This window comes from Tenrec ecaudatus, chromosome X (assembly GCF_050624435.1).
Source record: "Tenrec ecaudatus isolate mTenEca1 chromosome X, mTenEca1.hap1, whole genome shotgun sequence".
Lineage (NCBI taxonomy): Eukaryota > Metazoa > Chordata > Mammalia > Afrosoricida > Tenrecidae > Tenrec > Tenrec ecaudatus.
Genome location: NC_134548.1, coordinates 48,370,403 through 48,394,303, shown reverse-complemented (window position 1 = coordinate 48,394,303; position 23,901 = coordinate 48,370,403). Strand labels below are relative to the sequence as shown.

At 37.4% G+C, this 23,901-nt stretch overlaps 1 pseudogene; it reads right to left on the bottom strand.

Moving 5' to 3' along the window:
- The window catches only part of LOC142433318 (L-lactate dehydrogenase A chain pseudogene), a 35,559-nt pseudogene that overhangs the window by 4,313 nt on the left and 7,345 nt on the right, over positions 1 to 23,901 (bottom strand).

Genomic DNA, 23,901 nt, shown 5'->3' with positions numbered 1-23,901 from the left:
CCTAGAGTGGCTAATAACGACTTAGAGAGGGATGCTTTTGTTGAAAATGAAAAGGCAAGATGAACAATGATGAGTGCTACAGACTACCAAGAGGGCATGGAAGAAGGAGGGATAGGTTCCATCAGGAGGAAAGGATGGGTTGTGTTTAAAAATGGTCTGTCCAAAGATAAAAGCCTTGAGTTGTACCATTTTCTAATTTCCCTAAATAGAATGATGAGACTTTCTACTCCCAGTAGAGTAACCATTTTGGAAACCAACCACTAGGACAATTTTACTCTGCCCTGTAGGGTATTAATTGGATTTGACTCAATGGCAGTGATTTGAAAGACAAGCATATATCCTAAAACACAGCTTCTATTCAGACCCTAAGGTGCTCTAGAGAGACAGCTATCCACATCGTCAATGTTGGAAACCTACCAGCTGCTTAGGAAGAGAAGTATGAGGCAATCTGCTCACAAAGATATTTGCAACTTGAGAAACCCTATATAGAATCAGTATGAAAGGCCCCGGTTAGTGAGCCGCACTTACAAGAATCAGTATGAGTCAGGACTGACTGAATGGCAGTGTTTTTCTTTGTTTTGTTTTTGATCAGATCCTGGAATTCCTGTTCCTGAAAACTGAATGCATGTAGATGATTTTTCAAAAGGGTCCAGTGCCCTAGTTCCTGCTAAATTACTTACCAGGCTATTGTTTGACCTGAAGATGACTCCTGGAAACCATTTCCCTCAAGATTCGAAAGGACACCTATAGACAAGAGATCTGATTGGTTCATCCATTTAATGAACCCATAAATCTGAGTTCCAAGAGAACCTAAAGGATTTCGTCCTCTCCCAGGATATGAGAGGGTTTCTCTCTTAGGAAACTGAGCAGCCCAAGAGAAACCACCTGTCGACAATAGACTTTGGGGTACTCCGACAAAATTACCACATCACAACTGATCATTCTGAAGAATCAAAATCTCTTTGTGCCCATTAAGTTCAATCAGATTTTTAAGTACTTCTCTAGTAAATTCATAGAGCCTGGCTTCCCTTGACAATTGTTCTAGGGAAAAAAGATACCCTGAATTAAAATATAATTTATAATTTCACTTAATAAGTCTTAAATAGGATGAAGACAAATCATCCAAATGAGGGAGACCAACAGCATGAGGTCACAGCCACTTGGTCACTTAAATAGGGCATGGCTAATATGGGATTCTGTCACAAAATCATGAGTGGAGGATCAATTAATCACAATTACAGGTAGTGATATAGAATTGGGAAAGAGATTGTGAACAGGATACATACAGTAGTTCCATATTAGAAAAGCCTCAAAAATTAGTTCAGGAACCTCTGACCAAGGCAGTCTGGGTATGACTCGGGATAATGCAAACACAGCACAACGATTTCCATCAAGGGCACACACACCCAGACAATGCCCTGGGGGCAACTCTGCCTTCCCCCGGACTGGCTGGAGGAGGAGGAGTTATCCGCTGTGAAACACACTCTGCCAGAAGATGAAGCTTTCAAATAACTCAATGAAGGCTGAATCCATGTGGAGACCAAAGAATTAATTTACGGCTCCTACTGTAAACTGCAGCCTTCCGCGGGCTAGTGTTCAGAATGTAACCTCTAATATATACACAAAAAAGTATACAATTGAAAGTCAAATTAAGTAGGAAATACAACGATCAAAGAAAGCAACAGAAAATATAAAGTTACCATTTATATACTCACAAAGCTAGGCATAGGTACTGAAACAAAATCTTATAGGAAGTAAAACTCTGAGGATTACAATAAATTAAGAAGATTCATGCACTGTAAGAAAAACATACAAAGATATAGCAACGAATAAAAATAAAGAAAATTCATTCAATAAATCCATTATCTGAATAACATAAATTCTAGAAACAGAATAAGAATAAAAATACATAAAAGAAATAACTCAAGAAAATTGTATCTAACTGCATAATATACAAGGGTCCTGGGTTACACATTGAACTGTTAACCACTAGGTCAGTTGTTCAAACCTAGCAACTACTTTGAGGGAGAATGATGGGACTCTGCCCCATTAAAGATTTAGAGTCTAGAAAATCCTATGGAGGAGCAGTTCTAGTGGATCTATAGGTTTGCTCTGAGTTGGAATCAACTCAAGGGCAGTTGGTTAAAAAATATACTGTAAACTAAATTAGGCACACTCTATCCTTACTCTCTCATTGTAAAATACAGTTATAAAATCTGGACTGAATGCATATAGTATCTATTTGAGACTCTGAAATGTAAATATAAGATATCAGATTGAGGAAGAAACTGAGAATTCAAAATGCCAACAGACCTGCAGTGAGTCTACGACTCCGAAGGGGCACTGTAGTGCAGATAGTGCTTTTGACACTGCCCTGCAGTTGAGGGTCCAGAGACAAGGAAGGGAGGAGGATTGTGGAGGATTTCCCTCATTTTCTTCTCACCTCTTTTTCTGTCTCTTGTGGCTCAGCACCAAGCCACGTTTATAACAGAAGCTGGAACAGCAGCAGAAGGAAGTGGCAATGGGAAACGATAGGAGAAGAACTGAACGTGGAGAAACCTCCTTTCTTGGTAGGCGCCGCTGCAGATCCAAAAGGACAGAACTAAAGCGACTGCTTTTGTGATACTCTCTCTTTCTTCCACTACTTGCAATCTCTACACAGTCATTGAAGTGGTGGTTTCCTGCCAGAGGACCAAAAAAGGGTAGGAGCTCATGAAAGCAGTCCCATAAAGCTATTTCTGTGCTTTGTTTCTTTCCTGACCTATGCAGACATGAATCTTTCTGTTGTTGCTGGGAGCTATTGGCCTCATGTAAGTGAGTAGGGTTGGTAATTAAAACTTGTAAATGGTAGACTATTAAAGTAGCTAGGATCCAGGGTTCTGAATTCTGAAGGCCATTTGCCACCTATATTAATTTTGGACAAGTTACAAAAACCTTAATGTAATTTTCCCCCAAAATAAGTAATAAATGTGAAAATCTATAGAAGGGTAAGTTCTTTTGAAGGTTCATAATTATAAGGGTCAAAATTTTCTTCTCCCTTTTTTAGGGGGGTGGGGGAGCCTTGTCCCCATGGCTAGGCTCTGAAATTTGTTTTCTGCCCATCTCACCCCTGTCCCAAAATACAAGTTGTGGTACTCCAACTTCCATGCTTTTACATATAAATATACATACTATGGAAAAATAGGTTCTTTTATTTTCTTCTCGCCATCGGTTTTTTTTAGCCTTAAGCCAAAAGGAATGTAGGCAGAAATCAAAAGCCACTTTTTAGCTATGATATAATTTTAGCTTTGAGTGTATACCACTATACGTATGCATATTTAATAATTAAAATTAGGTAAAATTTCTTCTTAGAATTTTCTAAACTGAAAATATAGAAAATATCTCAGATATTACCCTGAAAACATAGCAAAATAGAAATTGAGGTTTATACATACACCTGAGGATGGAGGGTTTAAAAAAGTTGGTGGGGAAATTCCATTACATTTTAGTTTCATTTTTCCACAAACCTTATGGAGTCCGCTTGCACTCTTGACTTAAAAAAAATAAGTTTGACATTTGAGTACATTTAATTTTCAAAAAACAGCTTTCTATCACTGCCAGAGAATCCTGGGAAACAGCTCATGCAAGTCTGTTCTTCATCTCAATCCCTAGTCTGCTTATTCAAGATGAGATTTCAAGAGCAAAAGGAATTCAGGAAAATGGGAATAGAAAAGTATTTATCAGCAGGAAGCTAAGAAAGCACATTCATGGATCAATTTCATTTAAATTAGCAAAAATGAGATTTCTCTATCCAATGCCACAGTCCAGATATAGAGGGAAATTGAGAACGTGGGGAGAAATATTCAACTTTTAAAGGGAATATTAAACTATTAAACCTTTAAACAGAATTTAGAAGTATTTCTCTATAAATGAGTAACAGCATCAATATTGATCACTGTCCTCAGAGACAATACAAATACTAAAACAAAAATTCTAGTTCTTTCTAGAGACTATTTCAGTAAAAAAACATGAATAAAAAGTATTATTATTGTCTTCCTAAATACCACCAAAATATGGATTTTATTAGTCTTTAGAAATTATCCGTCTCATGGATAAGGAGAATGTAGGATAAAAGAGAGAGGGTCCCATATATCACATTTCAAAGAACTATATTTTCAAGGGTTTTTTTCAATGTCTCTCAAGTGATTATCACCAGCAACACTTTTAGTCTATGATATTATATTTATCATCTGTTGCAGCGAGGGAGACTACACATTTTGGAAGAACTGTGGAAAATCTGTGAAAGAGTGTGTAGGGCGGGGTGCTGTCTGTAATTACACTCTCTGTAATTCCTAGGATTGAAACATGTGGCTTTGGGGTGGTGTGTGTGTGTGTGAGAGAGAAGCTTCTAGGAGGTAAGGATCTGAATCAGGATGCTGGGGCAATTAGATGGCTGGGTGATATAATAATTTTTAACTAACAGATAAGAAGAATAAATCAGGGCTGAAGGTATCACTGGAGAACAATAGTCACTCATGTTAGCTGAGATGGTCATTTTACAGTTCATAGTGTTTCTTTTGATCTCTTCAAGCATTATTAGGGAGTAGTCTTGCTATGTAGCATCTTGTTCTATCACCATCATGGAGAAGCATCAACTGCCAGGCCCATTAAAAAAACATTTATTGGAGGCTCTTATAGCTCTTATAATATTTCATACATCAACTGTATCAAGCATATTTGTACATATGTTGCCATCATCATTTCCAAAACATTTTCTACTTGAGCCCTTGGTATAAGTTCCTCTTTTACCCCTCCTTCTCCATCCTCTCACCCTGGTGAAATCCTTGATAAATTATATATTGTTATTATTATGTTGTATCTTACACTGTCTGTAATTCCCTTCACCCAAATTTCTGTTATTCATCCCCTTCAAGGGGAGAGGCTATATATCCAACCTTGTAATGGGTTCCCCCTTTATCCCCCTTCCCCCTCCCCTCATGATACCACTACTCCCACGATTGCTCCTGAGGGGATTATCTGTCCTGAATTCCATGTGTTGATTTTTTTTCTGTACAAAACTGTGTTCTCCAGTGTAGCCAGATTTGTAAGGTAGAACTGGGTCATGGTAGTGTGTGGGGAGGAGGGTGTGGGGTGGCATGGGGAGGAAGCATTCAGGAACTAGAGGAATGATGTGTGATTTGTCGGTGTTATACTACACCTTGGTTGAATCATCCCTTATAACCCTTCTGTGTGTGGGGGGAGGAGTAATCCAATTGTCTACCAATGGTCTTTGGATAGCCTTATTGAGGTATAATTGGTCCACTGTAAACTACACATATTTAATATAACAAGGTGATAAAATTCTAATATGTACAATTATCAACCATCAAAATTAAAGCAGTGGACATAACCATCATCCTCATAAGTTTTCTCAACTCTGTTGTGTCTTCACCCATCCCCAGGCAGTTGCTGAGTATATCTGATTATATCTGTCGTTACAAAACAGTTTTGCATTCTCTAGAGGTTACAAACTGAATCATACAACATGTACCTTATTTTGTTAGACATCTTTCACTATGCATAATTATCTTGAGATTGGCCATGTTGGCACATATGTCAGTAGCAAATGTCTTTTTATTGTTGAGTACTTTTCATTGTATAATTTATTTTTCTATTCATCTGTTGGTGGACATTTTGATGATCTTTAGTTTAAAATTTCTACACATAAAAGTGCTACAAACATTCCTAGACATATGCTTTGATTTATCTTGGGCAAATTTAGTAAAGGAATGCATTAACTTGGTTAATGGTAGGTGTATTTAGAACTTTTATATGAAACTTATAGACTGCTTTTTCTTTCTCAACAGTTGTAGTTTTATAGCAGGCATCAAGTGTATTTGGAGGACATTACAGAGGTGAGGAAGAGAAGGAGGTATTTAAAAATTGCCCTACTAGCGAACCTATTTTGTTTATAGTTGAGGGAACTGAGAAAGCCCTAGTGGCACAGTGGTTACCCCTTGCGTTGTGTTAGCAGTCCAAACCCACCAGCCACTCTGGAGGAGAAAGACGGGTTCTTCTGCTCCCCTAAAGAGTCACAGTCTCAAAACCCCAAAGGGGCAGCTATACCCTGTGCTCCAGGGTTACTGTCAGTTGGCATGGGCTTGGGGGCAGTGAGTGAGAGGTACCTGAGACCACAAAGAACATATGAATGTCAATGCACTGGTATCAGATCCAACACTAGACTTTTAATGATGAGGTCTTTTGGTGACTCCCAGACTACTATCTACTCTGTGGAAAAGAAGAAATTCGGAGATCAAATCAGAGTAATTGCATTTAAATTCCAGATGGCTTTGTCATAATCATTATATTATGTTTTATTTTACTTCAAAATGTCTATATATCCATTATCTTAGTCATTTATCTAGGTTAGATCTCCATCACTGTGTGTCTACATTTCTGAAACAGTCTTCTTCTCTGACCTCTCCCCATTTCATTCTTTTCTGTTTCCTGATGAGAAATTAATTTCCTGTCACTGGGTTCCTATTTCTTACTCTGCTGAATTCTCCTCTGTCTGATGTTGAATTCACTGATCATTCACCTGAAATCACTGATCATTCCATGTTGGGGTTATTTACTCTTAATGTCCTAAAGCATGCGATATTTATTGTTACAGCATAATTTCATTTCTAATTTAAAGTATTTTTAAAATATCTATAAGAATAAAGTTAAATAGAAACTAATTTATGAAAAATATCAAAATACATTAAGTAAAAATAAAACTATAAAAAATATACAAATTGAAAACATTGGTAAGGCCAAGATGGTTTCCCAAAATTAAGCTGTCTGTGCTGTTAAAACAACAACAACTACGCAGACGGATGTTTGAGTGTTTCATTATTTTTAGTTCATTTCTTTTTTTGATATTGAGAATGTTGGACCATCATATGCCATGTTTGTATTTTTACTACTGCAATTTTACTATTTTCATACTGGTCTTGTTTTAAATTACCAAATCATTATTTGATGGTATAATTAATTTAGTACTCCACTCTTAAACCCCTGAATAAAAAATAAAGATGCTGTTACAGGCTTATGACTTATTATTGTTACTTAAAATTTGCTACTTACCAAACACAAAATCAAAATTGCTCAATGAACTCATTGGTATTATGAATACGACCTTGCCAGACATAACTTTTCCTCTTTTTGTCTGATGAGATTCTAAGAACTACTTGTACTGAGAACTATTGATCACTCTAGTCCCCTTTTCAACCACTGGAAAAAGCCCTTCATGCAGCATGTGTTAATATACTTGACCTTTGTTTCTGAATACAAAAATAAGCAATCTTGGTTCCTGGAAGTCTTTGGCACTGATAAAGTAAATAGCCATCCAGATAATCAGGATTGAGTCTTTATATGTAGTTATCAATCAGCATTGAATTGAAATTGTTACATTTAAAAATCTCTTAGACATATGCTTTGATTTATCTTGGGCATATTTAGTAAAGGAATGCATTAGCTCGATCAATGATCTCCAAGTATATGTCTAAGTAGTAATTCAAATCTAGAAACATATATTGATACATTATTACAAGGTATTTCATGGTATGATATTGTTCAGTAAAGAGATGTTTTATCAAAATCACTCCACTGTGTAAGAGAGGGTACCCCCGAAACACCGATGATCATTTGTTTGTTTGTTTTTGATTTGAGGGCGATAGTATATTTGGAGTTCTTTCTACCAGGTCAGACTGTTAATCAAGTTTTCTATGTGGAGGTTCTGAAAAGATTGCGTAACAGTGTGTTACAAAAAAGGCCTGATTTGTGGCAGATGGAGGACTGGTTTTGCCACCATGACAATGGACTGCTCACACAGCCATCTCAGTGTGCCCGTTTTGGGCCAAAAAACCCCAGCATGTCTCCTTTGCTCCATGCACCTTACTCACCTGACCTCACTTCATGTCACTTCTTTTTGCTTCCATGAATGATGGGGGACATGAAAGGACAGCAATTTGATGACATATAAGAGCTGAAGAAATAGAAATGAGGGAAGTGCTGTTAGCCATCCAAACAGATGAATGTGGAAGATATTTTCAAGAATGGAATTTCAGATTTGACAAATCTATTAAGTGTAATGTATAGTACTTTGAATATGAAAAGGTTGCTTTTTTAAAAAATTGAATGCATACATTTGGGGAAAAATCCAGTTGTTTTCTTTTTTGGTCATAGAAGAGGAAAAAAATACAAAAAGAAAATATTACCAGACAATAGTCATGTAGAAGAACTTCCTTTCTATCTAGCCCCTCTACCAGAGGGCTAGCAAATAAATTTAAACATATGGCACATTTATTTTTTCCATTTTTCAAGCAACCATTTATAATATTTTTTGTCTGCCTAAAATCCAAAAAGATATGATTTCAAAGATTTTTCTTTGATTTCTCTGTAGGTAACTACATCTGATATACTCAGCAGTCACAGATAATATGATTCTGGGTTTGCAGCAACAAATGAGAGACTGAAAAATCTTTGCTGATTTCATGATTTTTACAATACTAGAAGAAGCTCTCCATCTAATAACGAAAGTGATGTTTTAAGGCAGGGTAGAGTGTCCCAGGAAGCAAACGCAATAGGAAATAGAGAAAACAAGTGGTATATTAAAAGATAATAAGAAACACCCTCACAGTGTGAAAAAATGAGAAATCGAGATAAGATTGAAACCTGAGAGGAAAGTAAATATTCTCTTTTGGAGCCATTGAAGATATTCAATTTAGCACAAAGAACATAGATTGGAGTGTTTTCCAGTTAATATATGATGTGCTTGGTGTTGTTTGTTTCCCCCCTAGCTTCAACAAATAGAAATTTATTCTCTAATAGGCTACATGTAGGGGCAGGCACATTGTGGCTCTCAAGTCATATGTGGATCTTTTGATCCATACACGTGGCTTTGAAGTAAAATTGAAAGGAAATTTAAAGGCTATTTCTCAAATCATGATTTTCTTATAAAATGTGGTTTCATTTACTTGTAAAAATATATTTATGGTTCTCAAATAATTTTTAAATTGTTCTGGACAACAGGGCTGACTATTCAAAAGGTTGCCAAAGCCTGGTAGAAATTTGGATTCAGTGTGGTGGTTTTAGGGAGAGGTTTTCTCTGCTTGTTGACTCTGGGAGAATGTCTTTCTTGTCTCTTTCAACATCTGCTGGCACTGCATTCCTTGGAAATCTCTGTGTGTCTTGGCATCAGTCTGGTGTTTCAGGTCAGGGGCCATGAGTCTGAAGGATGTACTCCCCTTCCAGCTCTTCTTTCTTGGAGATATTGAGATCCTTCTGCTTATGCTCACTTCATTTTCATCTCTTTTACATCTCAAAAGAGACTGACTCAAGGTGCAACCTGAACCTGTAGAGTGTACTCTTTTCATGAACATAACTGGCTCTAACCCTAGCTCATTAGCATTATAGGGGTTAAGATCAAAAACATGTAGGACAATTATATCAGGTAACTTTAGGGAGGATACTGACATAAATATTGAGAATCATGGTCTAAGCAAGTTGGCACAGGTATACGAAGTCCTTTAAGAACACTAATTAGAAATATTTGATAATAAATAATTTATAATATTAAATATTCAATAATAAAGTTCATAGTGTTAAATTAAAATTTTTGAGGACAAATTAATGGTAGTTCACTTTGGTGTGTTTAAGCTGGAATTCAGATGTCACCAGTTTTTCTATTCATGTCCTTTTAAAAAATGGTATTCATCCCAGGAAACCACATTTTATTTAATCATCATATTTACTTAGTCTCCTCTAGTTTATGATTGTTCCAAAGCCTTTGCTTAACTTATTTTTATGATCTTGATATTTTTAAGGTGTGATGGTGAACTATTTTGTAGACTACCCCTGAATTTGGGTCTTTCCACATTCTCAAAAGGATTGGTCTGGGGTTAACGAGTAAGGAAAACATATCACAGCCATGAAGTTTTCTTCTCATCACATCTTAATTGTAACCATTTAACTTCCCTAATAAATGCCATAATTGTAAATGTAGTTTATTGCCATTGCAACCTTGCTGGGAAGAAAAGTGAGTTACTGAGTTTATTGTGCCAACCTGGCCGATAAACACATGTGGGGTTAATTGAAGAGTGGAGAGATAAATAGCTCGGTGAGACTTGCCTTTCTAGTTCTCGGGTCTCCTGCTTTCTGATGACTGGACCAGGATGCAGCTGCCTTAGCCAGATCCCTGCTTCAGCTGGCAAAGCTCACTTCCTGCGAGACATCCCCAAGGAGAAGTCACATGGACCTACCCCGATGCAGCCCTGGGTGTTGGAGCAGCCTATGGAGACCCCTGCCAGTGCTGAGATGCTTACGCATTCACTGACTTGGCTTTCCTCCTGCAGTCGGCATCACTGGGTCTGTTCTGTGAGATGGAGGAGGACTTTGTGGATTGGTGTCGGACATATTGGTTAATGTTGGACTTGTGGGCTTGAGCAGCAGTGGGTTTAGGGTGTTTTCTTGATGTGCACTTACCCTTTATATAAAACTCTCTTTTATACATGAGTTTCTGTGGGTTTGTTTCTCTAAAGTGCCCAGACTAACAGAAGGAATGGTATGGGTTGGTGTCACAATTGGTAAGTCTGATCTCCACATCATAGCAATTAACCTTGAACTGATGAGTTGGTTTTCTTCCCTCTTGTGAAGTCGGAGAAGGTCTTATATTGCTCCACCACACACGTCATTTTCTTAAACTGAGTCACTTATTTATAACAGTATGGATTCATATTTATCTAAGAGTTTGAGTTATAATTCAATAATATATTATTGATAATTTTGCTCAATTGTATTTCTGTTTTGGCTATTGGAAGCTCATGCAGATTTGCTTGTACTGTAGGAGTTTTCCATCTCATCTTGTACAGGGACAGTGGATAAACATTACTAGTAGGGTTCTAGTTCATTCATGAATTACAACAAAATGTATTTAAACATCTCTCTGTGATTAATTGATGGAAGAAGCCTATTTCTCTCAACAATACACTTTTATTCGTCTCAGAGCTTCTGGAAACTGGCTTCTGGAGGATCTGCTGAACCAGTTAAATCAAAGCAAGGGATCAGTTCAAAATGTTATGGGGACTCTTTCTTGGGATCCCAGAGTAATATTGATAGATTATCTAGAAGGAAACAGGACAGGCAGGGGCACTTATTATACAGTAGTTGTAAGAAAATGGAAAACTACATTGGTGAGGAAAAAGTAAAGTTTCACCAAATATGTTTTCTCATCAGGACAGTCTATCTCCTCCTTATTTGAGCCGTCCTATGACATTATTTTTTCAGAAACTTTACCCTGTCCCCTACCTACAGCCCTGACTTGCCATTCAGACTTTATTTTTGCTCCTAAAACTCAGACAATTTGAAAGGAGCATGATATGAATTCCACTAGGTTTCTAAACTGTTATTTTGAACTGGTGTAAATCAAAGAGCTCAGAATTCTTCAGGGAAGGGTTAAAGAAATATAAACATCAAATCAAGACATATATAGACCTAAATGGAAGATATATCGAGTTATGATAGCTTCACATTTTGAAATTTGTTTCTTTAAAAAGGTTTTCATCATTGTTAGCAACATTTTTGACTCATCCTAGTAAATTGACAACACAAGGAAGCCTTTGGGGGATAGATCTATTTTGTTTATTGTCTATGTTATGTGTTGTCTACAGAGCACATAATGTGAAGCTGCTAATCAAGATATAGGTATGGGTAGCTACATAATTTCATGTCAACTCAAAAAGTATAGTTGTGGTATTCACCTGTCAATCAAGTATTAGCCTGATGGGGCCTCCTTGTGGGCATGACTTTCTCATCAGGAGGGCCCTGGGAACCTCCCCTTCTCTCTCTGCCATCACCTTCCTGCTGGCTCACGCTGATTGCTGCCATGCACCCACCACCATTGGAGTCACACAACTCTGCACCCAACAACCTCTGATCTTCTGGCATTCTGTATCATTTCATGTGGCTGAATGAGTCTGAAGAGGAATATAGGGATTTGTACTGAAGTTGACTGGAGTTGAAATGGGCTGGGATGCTTCCTTGATACTTCTTGATATAAAGCTCGTTCTTATACATATGAGTGCCCATAGATTTGTTTCTCTAGTCCACCCAACCTAATACAAGATGTTTCAAACCCAGCAGTGACTTTGAAGATGTGGCAGTATGTATCCATAAATAGTTATAGCCGTACAAATACAATGAGACTATTCGACTGCCTTGTTGGGTCATCATGAGTCAAAATGGACTTGACAGCAATGTGGAAACAAATACACACAGGCAATGCATACATACATAAATACGGATAAAACTTGGAAAATCTGAATATGATTGATGGATGGTGTGGTAGTTAGGTGTTTTTATGTCACCTGGATACTCTTGTGTAGGGGTGGAGTCAAACTTGATGCTGTCTCCATACATGTGTGGCCCTCTAATAAAGAAAACCCTGGAGTCTTCCTACTCCAGAGCCTCTTTTGCCTTCATACTTACTGGGACTCCAGTGACCATCCTGAGAGCTGCCTTGGTTCCACACAACTCTGTATCCACTGGCCTGTGATCTTCCTGGACTCTATATCATTGCATATGGGTGCATGAGTCTGAAGAGAGCCGTATGGACTCATATCACAATTATGAACTTTACTTGGACTGAACCTAGATGATTTCTTGATATGTAATTGCTTCTTTATATAAAACTCTTTCTTATATGACTGTCTTATATAACTGTCACTGTATTTGTTTCTCTAGTCAACCCAAAATAACACAGATGGTGTTAATGCCAATATTCTAGTTGTGATGTTTTATTATGGCTTCCCAAAATATTATAATTGGGTGAAACTAGATTAATATGCACAATCTCTGTTATTTCTTACAACAGCATGTGGATCTACAATTGTTTCCATTAAAATATCATTAAAAATCAGTTGCTTATATTTTTGTGGGTGTTTAGCTGAGATCTCCATTCTACTCCATTGATCTATGTGTGTATTCTTTTGCCAATACTGTCTGATCTTAATTACTATGATAAGCTTTGAAAATATACTTTCTTCATTACTTCTGCTTAATTATTTTCAATGTACTTTCTTCATTACTTTTGCTTAATTACTCTTTCAACTAAACTTTAAACTAATTGTGAGAGTTGATAAATAAAGATTCTGTCATTTACATCAAATTTCTATTGAGACTATGCTAAGACTTTACATGAAGTTGACAAGAAATGCAAAATATTTTATTTTAATTCATAGGTATAGTATGTTATATTTTTTAAAATATTTTCCATTTTTCACTAAGTGTTCAGTTTTATTCATAGAGATTCTGAATTTTCTTGTTAGGATAGTGCTTTTTTGTGTTTGTATATTGATATAATCATTTATTTTCTATTGTATTTTCTGGTACATATGAAAGTGATTTATTTCTATTTATCTTTATCCTGGGGTTTTATAGAATACTAACTCTAAAAGTTTTTCAGTTGATTTTCTTAGGTTTTATGTATCCACAGATAATATTTTGTTCTTATTTTCCAAAGGTTTAGCCCATAACTTTTGGTATATATTTTGGGAGAAAGACAGGGTTTTCTACACCTGTAAAGAGATACAGTCTTGAAAACTCACAAGAGCAGTTCTACTCTGTCCAATAGAGTTGGTATGAGTCAGCATCAGCTTGAGGGTAATGAGTTACCTTATGACACTATTACATTGATGAGGTGTTTCATAAAAATGGAGCATAAGCACAATAAGAAACCTGGAAGAGCAGAATCTATAACTCAGAAAGGGACTTCCAGGAAGATGGCAGCAAGCTAGGGATAACTGCTTTAGGAAATCCACAGGCAATTACTTGTTTGGGGGATTTGGAGGCTGAGTGGGAGGTCCAAGACATGCAATCAGGATATATGGCATCCCAGGGCTCTGCTCTGGCATGTGGGCCAACATTACCCACAGGATTGAACCACCCTACACCCCCATACGTACAGCCAAGCAGCAGTGGGCAAACCCACTCTGCACCACCTGTGCCACTTGCTGGTGATCTGCAATGCTTGGCAGAGATCCATGGCTGTAGCGAAGCCTGAGTGGCCCATGGATATGGCCAGCCCTGACCACCTGGCCCAGGCCACTGGTTCAATCATGGGCTCATGACCATGATGGGTCCCAACCTTCTGCTAGGGCCACCTGAGCAGCCTGTGTCAGGAAGACCCAGCCAGTGCAGCCTGAGTTGACCTTGCAGTCAGTGCAGCAAGTGACCCAAGACTGCGACCCACCCCAAAACATCTGCTGCTTGTGACCCTGGCAGCTCCAAACCACACTGCAGCTCCACTGAGCCACATGTGAACCCAGCCAGTACTGTCCTCTGTACATATCGCACATAACATATCGCACCCCCAAAGACAACAAATGCTGAAGAAACCACTACCCACATCAGCAGTCACTACAAGAAACAAACTGCAATATTTGAAGATGATCTGAATTTAGAAACATATATAGTAGAAGCAGACTTTGAATCACCACAGAAAGAAATCTCCAGAATGCTTCTTACAGTTATTCAGGATATGAGGGAATCAATACCTAAGAATGATGGAAAAAATAGAGAGGATAAAGTTCACGTACCAAAAGGAAATACAAGAGTTTAAGGATGATGCATCAGGAGTTAAGAAAATGGTAACAGACCTTACCAATAGATTTAAAGACTTGTACCAGTGCCCCCGAAGATAGGCAAGCAGGATTTAACAAATGTGGAGAAGCTGAAGAAAATCTGCGAACAATGAGCAATGCTGTGAAGAGGAACAATAGATATTTTAATAATGGGGATACCAGACATAGAGAAGAAACCAACAGCTAAAATAGCAGTGGAATTCCTTACAAAACTTCCAATATTTAATGAAGGAGAATTAGACAATAACCCACGCAGCAAAGGGCTACCAATTAGACTGAACCTCAAGAGGAACACACAAAGGCATATAATAGTCAAATTATCCAACTTTGAGGAAAAGGAGAAAATCATAAGAGCAGCTAGAGAAAAAACAGTCACCTATAAGGGTAACCAGATACAAATATGCTGAGATTGTTCAGCAGAAAACATGAAGTGGAGAAAATGAAGTTGCATCTTACAAAAATTGAAGAAGAATAATGGTAACCCAAGAAGCCTCTATCCCACTAAACTATACATCAAAATAGAAAGGTAAGAGTTTTCTTGGACAAGGAAATATTTAGAATATATATTATTAAAAAACAGCACTACAAAACTTACTTTCCAACTCACTTTGGACAGAAGACCAACAACCATAAAGCACAAACATGAGACCACCACATAGTGTAACACTATCAAGGAGGCAACATGCTGAAAGCAATACCCAAGATATCATTGACCCAATGGTGAAAAGAAAGCAAGACTGAATCCCCACTCACATACACTGCTAAAGAGAGGTAGGAAAATATCTTACACAAAGGTACAAGATGATATCAAAGAATCCACAGATGGATACAATTTCTCAATGGTCTGAATTCACCCCTTAAAAGACAAAGGCTAATAGCCTGGATTAGGAAACAGAACCCATCCACTGTTGGCTGCAAGATACACTTCTTAAGCTCACAGAAAAAAAAAAACAGGTTGAGAATCAAACTGGAGAAAAGTATATCAATCTTATCACTGTCTTAAAAGAGCAGGAGTTACAATTATAATCTCTGAGAAAATCGATCTCAAGGTGTAGGGTATAGCAAGAGAAAAGTATGGGTACTATGTAATGCTGAAGATATCAGTAGAACAAAAGCCAGTTAGCACAATAAAAATACATGTGCCCAACAAGAGACCTGGGAAATTCATCCAAAAATTCCTTTAAGAGATGAAAAAGAAGTCACAGATGTTACAATCATTGTAGGAGAATTCAATAAACCATTCCAAAGAAAGACAGTTCAGCAGGAAAGCAGTTCAACAACGAGGATACAGGACTAAATTCTACAATTAGACAACTCAACCTGATAGAAATATTCAGAGTGCTCCAACCAACTGCAAAAAAAATCACATCTTTTCAAAGTGCACATGGCACATATGTGAAAATGAACGACATGCTGGGACACAAGTCAAGCTTGAATAAGTTCAAATATATAGTGGGCATTCGGAGTACACCATAAAGGTATAAATCAGCAAAGGAAAGATTTAAAAAACAAGGGCAAATATTTGTACAATGAATAACTTACTTCTTCAAAAGTAGTGGGTATTGGCCCAAATTAGAACTGAAATTAGGACGTTCCTAGAAACTAATGAGAATGAGAATACAATATACCAAAACCTATGGGATACAGCAAAGGCAGTTATCAGAGGATGCTTTTTAATGATAAATGCATATATGGAGAAGGAAGAAAGACTTATGTTTGACACCCTATCATAAAACCTTAGCAGTTTGAACAGAGTCAACAAAATAATCCTTCTAATAGCAAAAGAAAAGAAATTATAAAAATGAAGGTGGATGGAGATAAATGAGTTGTAAAACCAAAAAAAGGAAAAAAAACTGTATAAAGCTGTTTTTTCAAAAGGATCAACATGATCGACAAACTGCTAGAAAAGCTAACAAAGGACAGGAAGGAACAGATGTCAATATCCAGGGTGAGGTATGAAACATCAGAAATAACAATGGACCCTAATGAAATTTAAAGACTAATTACACAGTACTACGCACGACTGTACTGCAAGGAATACAAGAACTTGGAAGACATGGACAAATACCTGGAAAAACAAACCTTCCACAGATTATCTCATATAGCTGTGAAGAACTTGAACAGACCCAAAGCAAAAGAAGAAATAGATAAGATTATCAAGGAACTACTAGCTAAAAAAGGCCCAACCCTGATGCCTCCACAAGAGAATTACAGGCCAATATCTCTAATGTACATAGATGCAGAAATCCTTAACAAACTATTGGCAAATAGAATACAAAAGTATATAAAATAAATATCCATCATAACCAAGTTAGATTCATACCAGGGATGTAGGAATGGTTCAACATCTGAAAAGCAATCAACATTATCCATCACATTGACAAGAAAAAGGAAAAGAACCACATGAGAATATCAATAGATGCCTAGAAAGCACTTGATAACATTCAACACCCATTCCTAATTGAGGCATTCAAGAAGATAGGCTTGGAAGGAAATTACCTCAATATAATACCAGACATATATGAAAAACCAATAGTCAGTGTTATAATTAATGGGAAAAAAGACAAAAACTTTCCCACTGAAAAAGGGGACTAGACAAGGATGCCCCTTGTCCCCCACATTTATACAATAGTGTCCTGGAGGTCCTAGATAAGAACATAAGACAGCAGAAGGACATCAAATGTATTTATCTGGGGAAAGCAGAAGTGAAATTACCGTTATTTGCAGATGATGAGATTTCATATATTGAGAACTCTAAACGCTCCACAATAAAAGTACTGGAAGCAATAGAGGAATATGGTAGAGTGGCAGGATGCAAGAGCAACAAGAAGAAATCACATGGATTGCTATATACAACTGATGTGATTACAGAAGAAGAGGTCAAGGTAGTACCCTTCACAATAGCTAAGCATAAATTGGAATATCTAGGAAAGTACCCAATAAAAAAGCAAAGATATGTACAAGGAAAACTACAGAATATTATTATATGAAACCAAAATAGAAAAATATTAAATTCCTATGGATCAGAAAACTCAGTATTGTAAAGATGCCAATCTTACCTAAAGCACCATATAAATTCAATGCATTCCTAATTTTAAAAAAAGAGTAAAGAAATGGAAAAACAGACTACCAAATTAATATGGTAAGGGAAGAAGCCCAGAATTGGCAAATAACTCCTCAAGAAGAAGAATAAAGTGGGCAGATTTGCATTACCTGACTTTAAAACTTATTATACAGCCACAGTTGTCAAAACAGCATGGTACTAGTATAATGTTAGATACTCAGACCAATGCATAAGAATAGAATATCCAGAAATAAAAACAGCAGCAGACAACTGATATTTGATAAAATACAAAAATAATATCACATGGAAGCAGATGCCCTTTCTAACAAATGGTGCTGGAAAAACTAGATATTAATCTGCAGAAAAATGAAATAAGACTCTTACCTCTTTCTATGCACAAGAACCAATTCAAGGTGAATGACAGACCTCAAGTTAAAACCCCAAACTATCAGGCTCATCAATGAGAAAATTGGGACAGAGGTTAAGAATCTCAGCACAGGGAATACATGGGCTATTAGGAAGGATACACACCCAGAGGAAGATAAAATAGTCAAGTGGGACACAGTAAAGATAAAACACTTGTGTCCATCAGAAGACTTCATCAAGAGAGCAATAAGAGAGCTCACCGACTGGGAGGAGACATTTAATAATGACATATCATACAAATGGCTATTATTAAAATCTACAACAAGCTTACAAGAAGAAGAAAATGAACAACCCACTGAGGCGGTGGGCAAAAGACTTGAAGAGGAGATTTACAGAGGAAGAGACCCAAATGGCCAATAAAAATATTAAAAATATCCCTGATCATTATTCATCCAGGATGTGAAAATCAAAAAAATTATGAGATACCACCATACACCCACAAAGATATTTCATTTTTTAAAAAAGCAGAAAGCAACAATGGTTGAATAGGGTGTGGTGTGATAGGAACTTTCATTCACTGGACAGCCACTGTGTAAAGCGATCTGGCAAAACCTAAAACAAATGGAAATCAAGTTACCTTATGACCTAGAAACTCTACTACTAGGCATATACGCAGAAGAAATAAGACCCAGACTACTACCATACATCTGCTCTCCAATGTCTATCGCTGCTCAGTTGGAACTGCAAAAAAATGGAACTAGTCTAAATTTCCATCAATATATGAGTGGATTAAAAAACAGACAATGGGGTGAGGGGAGACATTAGACAGTGCAAGACATGAAAAAATAATACTAATTTGTAAATTATCAAGGGTTCATAAGGGAGGAAGGGAAGGAGGGGGAAGGAGGGGGAAAATGAGGAGCTGATACCAAGGGCTCAAGTAGAAAGAAAATGCTTTGAAACAATGATGGCAACATATGTACAAATGTGCTTGAGACAATGGATGGATGGATGGATAGATTGTGATAAGAGCTGTACAAGCCCCCAATAAAATGATTTAAAGCAAACAAACAAACTCTGGTATATATACACAGTGAATACTATGCATCCTTAAAATATAGTGAGGTAACATTGAAATTCCTCATCTCGTGCAAAGAGTTGAAGGATATTATGCAGAATGAAGTTAGCCACGCACAAAAGAACAAGTACAACGTGAGTACACGCAGGTAAGTTAAAACAGCAGAACAGGCATAAGGGAAAATGCACACAACACGCCATTCCCCGATTGAGCATTAGATACTCTGGCACTAGATAGACTAGAACCAGACCAAACCCAGTAATTCATACGTCATCCAAAAAAAATGCAGATAGCACCTGTGCTGAAAAGCACCTCTCCCCTTTCCTCACCCCCCTCACATGAACTCAAGGCCCACAGAAGGGTGACAGAAGAAAAAGAAAAGCATCAATGGGGGAACAGGCACTGACCCACTCAAGGAGAAGGTATTGTATATTTTTCCATAGGAAAGGGAGAGCAAGAGTAGACCTCATTCCAGTGTGCCAATCCTTGAGGATGATGTTCCTGCTCGGAACAGCTCGCTCCCAGAGATGACTGCAGGGGTGGACTCAGCTCGAGAGCCATATACTCTTCTTAGATGACAGAATTACAGAGGACACCCCTGAAGATACAGTTTGGGGAGAGCAGCTGGTCTGACCCACCCACATGGGGGCAAACCAAGAGGGGAGTGGAACAGACCAGTGATGGGAGTGAAGCCACGAAGTGCCCATGCAATTCGAATTGTAGATTGTAGACCTCTAACTTGGGGCGCAGCACCTGGCACCTCAGCTGAACTGGTTGGGGCTTACTCACTAGGGGTCACACTGAAAGTCTAAAGATGTAATGGCAGTGGTGAATGTGTTTGTGTGGGGGGGGGGGGGAGACTGTAGACCGCTCCATCCCTGATTGCAGGAATATTAGTGGGAACTTTTAAGGTGTCAAATCTGCTATTCCAGTTCTTGGAAATATTTGTCAAACTCATCTGTTTGGATGGCTGACAGCACCTCCCTTATTTTTTTTCTTCACCTCTTCTACTTCATCAAATTGCTGTCTTTTCATGTCACTCTTCATGTGTGGAAACAAAAAGAAGTCGCACAGAGTGAGGTCTAGTGATAAAGTGTGTGCATCAAGAGAGACATGCTGTTTATTGCCCCAAACTGGTACACTGAGATGGCTGTGTGAGCAGGTGTATTGTCATGGTGGCAAAACCTGTCCTCCATCTGCCACAAATCAGGCCTTTTAGCTTCACACTATTACACAATCTTTTTAAAACCTTTAAATAAAAGAGTAGATTAACAGTCTGACCTAGAGCAATGAACTCCAAATGCACTATTCCCCTCACATAAAAAAATGAAACAAAACAAATGAATATCATCTTGATATCTGCTTGCCCTTGATGAGTATTTTTGGAAGAGGTGACAGAGATATCTTCCACTGGCTTGATTGATGTTTGCTTTCAGCATCCTAAGAATAGCATCATGTCTCATCACCAGTAATAATCTTGGAGAAAAGGTCTGGGCCGCTTCAGAGCTGTTCTTTCAAAGCATGGTACATTTCCACTTGAGGCTTTTTTCCTGGTAGTCAGAACCCAAGGGAAAAATTTTGAAGTGACCCTTCTCATTCCCAAATATTTCATTAAAATTTGCTGAATCAAGTTCTAAGATAGTCCATATAACTAACTCATCTCTTCAATGATCCGTCTTTGTACTTCAAACACAAGTGCATGGATTTTGTCCACATTTTCATCCATTCAGGAAGTTGACAGATGTCCAGAACAAGGTTTGTCACCAATCAATATTTCTCTTGCTTTTGAAACTAGAAAACCACTTGTACACTTGATCTTTTCCCATACTGCTGCCCTTGTAAGCTGTTTTCAATATCACAATAGTTTCTGTGGCATTTTTCCCACACAGGAAACAAAATTTCACAGCCCAGGGATGTTCTCATAAATCAGCCATCAAAAAAACATGAGGTGCAAGCAAAACTGCTTTTATGAAAAAATTCGCTATGACTAGAGAGAACCTTCCCAGATGATGCCACTGTGCACTAACTCAGAACGAGTTGCATGTTGCTCGCCTAGTGGGAAAAAGCTTCACTCAGTGGAGCTTTTCCAGTTTTTTTAGGGGTATCCCTCATATTATGGCTTTTGTTTTACCTCGGTTATCTTGTTATATTTGCTTATATTCATTTTTATAATTTAGATAGTTCGATACGTGAAAGCTATGATAAATAATCTTCCAGAAGCAGTAACAAGAGTAACGGTTCCGTGGTTATGTGAAGAGAGGGAAGAGAAGGGGCGTAAGGGGCAGCTGGTAGCATTGATGACTGTATCACCCCACTCAAGGGAAGTGAACAAGAGAATTGTATGTGAATGGATATATTTGTTGTTGTAAGATATGGATATATATATATTTTCCTGGCAGATAGGGTGGAGCAAGAAGGGGATAATAGGGAGCTGATGTTAAGGAGCTCAAGAAGAAAAGAAATTTTTTGAAACTGATTTTGGTAGCAATTGTACAATATTGCTTGATATGATTAGTCTATGGAATCTCATGCTACCTGTAAGAGGCCTCTATAAAGTGATTAATAAACCATATAAATAATTTTTAAAATATAAGAAATATTAACCTCGCAAAATAATAATAGACAACTCAGAGACATGAGGGAGGTTTACTTCTGGTAAGTGATCCAGTAGGGTAGAGAGCTCAAGAATATCCAGTGCACTGGAACCTAGGTCCAAAGGTGTACAAAATGGACTATGAAGACCCAAATTTGTCTTCCACTGCCCTTGAGTTGATTCTGCCTCATAGCAACACTATAGTTTAGAGTAGAACTGCCCTGTGGATTTCTGAGACTAAATGTTTACAGGGATAGAAAGCCTCATCTTCTCCCCTTGAAGCAGCTGGTGGTTTCTAGCTACTGATCTTGCAATTGTCAGCCCAACAATACCCTACTACACCACCAGGACGCTTAAACAAATAGTTTCAGGTGAAAGCAGTGGGGAATTCAGTACTAAAAGGTCATGAAGGAATATTAATGGGGCACCAGCAGCAGAACATACTTCAGAAGCCTTCTAATTCCCTATTATTGTTCTCTTCCCTCTCACAAATTCCAACTATCCTCTATGGTTAGGCACAAAAAAGGGAGAGATGTCATTCTCAGAAAATGAAGAACATCTAATTCTGCCTCAGTTTCAAAGTCACTGTATGTGGTAGTTTCATAATCTGGTGTCAATTTGGAATTTGAGAGGATTAAGAATTGAGGGGTGGAGTCTAGTCTGCCATTCAGGTCATAGCCAATGAGGCCTCTGTGGGCATGAGCTTCTCTTGAGAATTCTGGGAAATCAGGTATTTCCTCCTTGGAGGTGGGAGACAACTCTCTCTCTGCTCAATCCCTGGGAGACATTGCAGCTGACAAGACACATGGAACTACCTTCATGTAACCAGACCTCTGAAGCCAGAGAAGCCACACAGAGACCCCTGCCAGCACCGATATTCTTACAATACCACTAGATCCAAAGAATTTCTCCCCACTGGCCTGTAACTGTCCTGCATTTGGCATCATTGCATGTATTTCATGAGTCGGAAGAGGACTTTATAGATTGTTAATGGACATGTGGGCCAATATAGGACATATGGGCCTGGACTGAACTGGGCTGGGATGCTTTCTTAATGTACAATTACCCTTTATATAAAACTCTTTTATGCACATATGTGTTTATGACTTTGTCTCTAATCCACACTTAATTACCATTGAATAGGAGTCCTAGGCAACATAAAGTCTCTCTTAAATATTTTCTATTCCAACTTTTAAAAGTCTTACTCTGTGATACTTACTAATATCAAAATAAAACTTTCTGGTCTTGAAATACATGATGTTTTCTCAGTAGATTTTGATAATCTCCTCTCTCTCAAATTCTGATGTCTGCAGAAATGTTCCTTCTAATTATGACATTTGTTTAAATAACCTCCTGTCTTTGTGAATAAATTTTCTCTTCTGCACTCTTATTCAGTGTGTCCTTTAAATCAAAATTCCTTTAAAATATATCATTAGGAAATGTTATCTACTAAGAAAGGTTTTAAATGGTCCATAGTATACAGCATGTGTTGTTGTAAAAGAGGACTAAAGAAGAAAATAATAAAGAAGTTCAGAGTTTTACTATTAGATTGGCAGTCATTTAGAATTATCTTAATCAATATTGTTATTGCTTTATAAACTAATATTTATTGAATATAGTGTGAACAGAATTATATTGGGCATATGCACAGGCTTTATAGCTGCAGGAACTAGCTAATAAGTATAAATAACAGAACAATATTAAGATATGAATCATCAAATACTAAATCCTCAAATAATAAAAAGTCAATTATTTTTGAATAAAGCCAACTGAACTTTGCTTTCATACTTAAAGAAGATAAGAATAAAATCATTATAAAACTAAAACCTATAATTTGAGTTGGAAATAATATATGGCCAGGATGTCAGAGCCAGGTGATGAAATGTTAATTATCAACTGCAAAAACTACCACCTCTGTCGTCCTCTGAAATTCGTGCATTGAGAATGGATGGTCTTATTACTACATCCTCCAGCAAAGAACAGTTATAGTAGACTTACCTTTCTTTTCTCTTCCAAGTTCCACAACTCATAGCTCAAATATATAAATATGTATATGGGAAATATCAATACACTGGTTATCTCAAAAGTGAGATAAATCTTTAGTGTAAATATTCATTATAGATTTAGTAAAATTATTATT